The sequence below is a fragment of the Pristiophorus japonicus genome, chromosome 9 (genome assembly GCF_044704955.1).
Source record: "Pristiophorus japonicus isolate sPriJap1 chromosome 9, sPriJap1.hap1, whole genome shotgun sequence".
Taxonomy (NCBI): Eukaryota; Metazoa; Chordata; class Chondrichthyes; family Pristiophoridae; genus Pristiophorus; species Pristiophorus japonicus.
This window is the reverse complement of record NC_091985.1, coordinates 162,846,953-162,852,483: the sequence shown is the minus strand read 5'-3', so window position 1 is coordinate 162,852,483 and position 5,531 is coordinate 162,846,953. Positions and strand designations below refer to the sequence as shown.

General features: G+C 45.2%; 1 pseudogene; it reads left to right on the top strand.

Annotated features, from left to right (window-relative positions):
* Positions 1-2,132: 2,132 nt before the first annotated feature.
* Positions 2,133-4,620, top strand: LOC139273951 (histone H2A-like; annotated as a pseudogene).
* Positions 4,621-5,531: the final 911 nt, after the last annotated feature.

Sequence of the window (5,531 nt, the reverse complement as noted above, 5' to 3'; positions counted from 1 at the left end):
CTTGGTATCCTGGCCAATATTTATCCCTCGATCAACATAACACAACAGATCATCTGGTTATTATCATATTGCTCTTTGTGGCAGCTTGTAGTTCGTGAAACGGCTGCCGTGTTTCCGACATTACATCAGTGACTACACTTCAAAAAATACTTCATTGGATGTGAAGCACATTGAGACGACGTGTGGCCGTGAAAGGCACTATATAAATACAAGTCTGTATTTCTCTACTTTATATTAAATCCCTACAGTTGATAAACTGGGAGTTTCCTGGCCAGAAGTGACTCTCCGGCAATCGCGGTTATAAACCGGTCAATGTCTGTTGAACATGTAGAAATCTAGATCTACAAACAGAGCAGCGAGCTTGCTATTCAGATTATTGAATACATATATATTTAAAGGAAAAAATGAATGAATCGTCCTCGTAATACCGGCCGTCATTAACCATTTTTGACTGAGAGCGGAATAGAAACACAAAGAACAGAGTATAAATCTGGAGGGGTTGTAATTGATGACCTAATTCAAGATTTTGAGATTGTGGCGAGCAACAAATCTGATTGGATGTTTGAAGAGACCAATCAGAGAGATCACAGAACTGACCAGGATGGAAAATGATAAGGTGGCCAATGAACCAATCACAATCATTGCCTTCACTCATCCCTCATGACCATAGGGCTGTGGGCAGACTGTGGGGCTGCCTATATAATGCGAGCTCCGAGCAGAGTTTACTTCAATCTGTGCTGGATTGATTGAGACAATGGTTGACGACAAGAAACCAGTTGCCAAGAAAGGCGCCAGGAAAACAATCAAGAAAACACCACCGAAAAGCGGCAAGAAGCGCAGAAAGTCGAGGAAAGAGAGTTACTCCATCTACATCTGCAAAGTGATGAAGCAGGTTCACCCCGACACCGGCAGCTCCTCCAAGGCCATGGGCCTCATGAACTCATTTGTGAACGATATTTTCGAGCACATCATGGGTGAGGCTTCCCGCCTGGCCCATTACAACAAGCGCCGCACCATCAGCTCCCGGGAGATTCAGACCGCCATGCGCCTGCTGCTGCCCGGGGAGTTGGCCAAGCACGCCGTGTCGGAAGGAACAAAGGCGGTGACCACGTACACCAGCTCCAAGTAAAACTGCACGCTGTCCTGAGAACAAACCCCAAACACAACGGCTCTTTTAAGAGCCACCCACAACCTCTCTGAAAGAGCTGCACAAACGCATCTGCCTTTAGACTCGATTTCCTCTAATTATTTCCTGAACAAGTCTGTTTGAGAATCTTTGAAGTTACAGCTGTAGATTTAGTTTTGAGTTCTCAGATAAGCAGCTTCACTGACCGATTCGATATTGGCGTCACTGGAATTTCCCACCCAAATGAACAACAAACACGGTCTCTGATTGCTCGTTCCCTTTACTCTCAGACCCGTTCATTTTTCGCGCCTTGTATTTTGAGGGGACGTGGGGGAGACTCCGATTTCAGTCACACATTCTTACTCGAGCCCTTTTCACGTTTATTTAAATTCTATTTGATGGTCAATCCGTTTATTAACCCGAGACTCTCCGCAGTGCAACAACCCAGAATGGGAATTCTTACACAGTCCAGAACAGGGGCAGTTAGAACACTCTGTCCCTCTCTTTTCACAGAAGGACTCCCAGTTCTGGTCTCACTCCCACAGCTCCTCCTGTGAAAAGTAGTTCACTTTTACAGTTTGAGCTAGAATGTGTCTCGTTACAGAATCAGTGGGGACTGACTCCCGCCCGTTACAATTTGAAACTGAACCGAATTTAATCCTGATTCTAACAGCCTGGAATTTGGAAGGGAAAAATGGTATAAGACAAAAGGAAACCAAAAATGTTTCAAAATATTTGGCTAATGGTGCAGTTAACGACATAATCCGCAGTTTTAACAATTATTGGCAGGATTTTTACATTTAAAAATCATTGGAGGACTGACTGTTGAGGACAGTAATTTCCGCCCTTCTTTCATTGACGCACTAAACAGGCTGTGATTGCTCATCAGAAACGACCAATACAATTCACCACAGAGCGATCACGCCCTACATCCATCCAGAAGGTATAAGAAGGGCAGATGTGGGAGGAGTTTCTCATTCTTTCTCTGAACGTGTGAATTGTGGAAATGTCTGGAAGAGGAAAAACCGGTGGCAAATCTCGGGCCAAGGCCAAGACTCACTCCTCCCGGGCCGGACTGCAGTTCCCTGTGGGCCGTGTGCACAGGCTCCTGCGAAAGGAGAACTACACTGAGCACGTGGGTGCTGGAGCCCTGGTCCACATAAAAACATAGAAAATAGGTGCAGAAGTAGGCCATTCAGCCCTTCGAGCCTGCACTGCCATTCAATGAGTTCATGGCTGAACATGCAACTTCAGTACCCCATTCTTGCTTTTTCTCCATACTCCTTGATCCCCTAATAGTAAGGAATACATCTAACTCCTTTTTGAATATATTTAGTGAATTGGCCTCAACAACTTCCTGTGGTAGAGAATTCCACAGGTTCATCACTCTCTGGCTGAAGAAGTTTCTCCTCATCTCGGTCCTAAATGGCTTACCCCTTATTCTTATACTGTGACCCCTGGTTCTGGACTTCCCCAACATTGGGAACATTCTTCTTGCATCTAACCTGTCTAAACCCGTCAGAATTTTAAATGTTTCTATGAGATCCCCTCTCATTCTTCTGAACTCCAGTGAATACAAGCCCAGTTGATCCAGTCTTTCTTGATATTTCAGTCCCGCCATCCCGGGAATCAGTCTGGTGAACCTTCGCTGCACTCCCTCAATAGCAAGAACGTCCTTCCTCAAGTTAGGAGACCAAAACTGTACACAATACTCCAGGTGTGGCCTCACCAAGGCCCTGTACAACTGTAGTAACAGCTCCCTGCCCCTGAACTCAAATCCCCTCACTATGAAGGCCAACATGCCACTTGCTTTCTTAACCGCCTGCTGTACCTGCATGCCAACCTTCAATGACTGATGTACCATGACACCCAGGTCTCGTTGTACCTCCCCTTTTCCTAATCTGTCACCATTCAGATAATAGTCTGTCTCTCTGTTTTTACCACCAAAGTGGATAACCTCACATTTATCCACATTATACTTCATCTGCCATGCATTTGCCCACTCACCTAACCTATCCAAGTCACTCTGCAGCCTCATAGCATCCTCCTCACAGCTCACACTGCCACCCAACTTAGTGTCATCTGCAAATTTGGAGATACTACATTTAATCCCCTCTTCTAAATCATTAATGTACAATGTAAACAGCTGGGACCCCAGCACAGAACCTTGCGGTACCCCACTAGTCACTGCCTGCCATTCTGAAAAGTACCCATTTACTCCTACTCTTTGCTTCCTCTCTGCCAACCAGTTCTCAATCCACATCAGCACACTACCCCCAATCCCATGTGCTTTAACTTTGCACATTAATCTCTTGTGTGGGACCTTGTCGAAAGCCTTCTGGAAGTCCAAATACACCACATCAACTGGTTCTCCCTTGTCCACTCTACTGGAAGCACCCTCAAAAAATTCCAGAAGATTTGTCAAGCATGATTTCACTTTCACAAATCCATGCTGACTTGGACCTATCATGTCACCTCTTTCCAAATGCGCTGCTATGACATCCTTACTAATTGATTCCATCATTTTACCCACTACTGATGTCAGACTAACTGGTCTATAATTCCTTGTTTTCTCCCTCCCTCCTTTTTTAAAAAGTGGAGTTACATTGGCTACCCTCCACTCCATAGGAACTGATCCAGAGTCTATGGAATGTTGGAAAATGACTGTTAATGCATCCACTATTTCCAAGGCCACCTCCTTAAGTACTCTGGGATGAAGACCATCAGGTCCTGGGGATTTATCGGCCTTCAATCCCATCAATTTCCCCAACACAATTTCCCGACTAATAAGGATTTCCCTCAGTTCCTCCTTCTCACTAGACCCTCTGACCCCTTTTATATCCGGAAGGTTGTTTGTGTCCTCCTTAGTGAATACCGAACCAAAGTACTTGTTCAATTGGTCTGCCATTTCTTTGTTCCCCATTATGACTTCACCTGATTCTTACTGCATCTTACTACGTTTGTCTTTACTCACCTTTTTTTCTTTACATATCTATAGAAGCTTTTGCAGTCCGTTTCAATGTTCCCTGCAAGCGTCCTCTCGTACTCTATTTTCCCTGCCCTAATCAAACCCTTTGTCCTCCTCTACCGAGTTCTAAATTTCTCCCAGTCCCCAGGTTCACTGCTATTTCTGGCCAATTTGTATGCCACTTCCTTGGCTTTAATACTATCCCTGATTTCCCTTGATAGCTACTGTTGAGCCACCTTCCCGTTTTTATTTTTAAGCCAGACAGAGATGTACAATTGTTGGCTGCTGTGCTCGAGTATCTGACGCTGAAATCCTGGAACTGGCCGGCAACGCGGCCCGCGACAACAAGAAGACCCGCATCATCCCCAGACACCTGCAGCTGGCCATCCGCAACGACGAGGAGCTCAACAAATTGTTGGGAAAGGTGACCATCGCTCAGGCTGGAGTGCTGCCTAATATCCAGGCTGTGCTGCTGTCAAGAACACCAGCAGTTCGTCCAAGAGCAAGTAAAGCGGACAAGATTTAATCTAATAACACAAAGGCTCTTTTCAGAGCCACCCACAGTATCTGTGAAAGGGCTGGTTATTGTCTTAATGGAGTCAGAGACCTTGAGGTATGAACCGATAAATTGGCCTATTACGGAACTGTATGTGGGAGTTTAGTTCCCGGTCTCTACATTACGGTTCTCTGTTCACACATACGCTCTTCTAGTTAACAGTAATAATTAAACTACAGTTGTCAGACTCAATAACTGTATAAGCACCGCCACCGGTTCCCTGAATATTCTTTAGTCTGTCATTGAAGACGGTATGAAGAGAGTCAGCGGTGATGAATTAATGTAACAATAAAAGGCCCCATTTTAATTCTGGTCTGGTTTGCGATAGTTTGAATGCTGGTTCCGTTCTCGAGAGCTCCGGCCTTTCCCAGGCTGTGTTCATTTTCTCCTAAACCGTCACTTTAGACCGCACTGGATCAGCGAGCGATGCACCGTATCCATTACAGTGCTTCCCAGATCTGCCTGCCCCCATTCTCCGTCTACACCGGCGGGATAGAATCGGGAAATAATTCCCCGCCCCGGGAACTCGAGGTTAGTCAGAGCAATACAGAGGCTTTGAGTGTCCTGTGCATCGATTTCAGTTTCTGAAAATATTAAAGATCTCATTAGTTAATATTTGTCAATAACTCACGTGAACGGAACAGGCATATGAATACTCATCAGTAATCAGCCCATTAAACTGTGCACGTCCCTACAATGGGTTAATGACCAACATGAAGCTCTGGTTGCGGGAGATCACAGCTCTTTCCTTTGCTGATTTGCTGGCTCTGAAAAGAGCCATTGTTGCACTTGGTGCTAAAGCTTGGAGCCCGGGCAGATTTCTGATCTCTCATTAAAATAGTTATATTTAATAATTCCCATATTCTACAGCGACTACACTC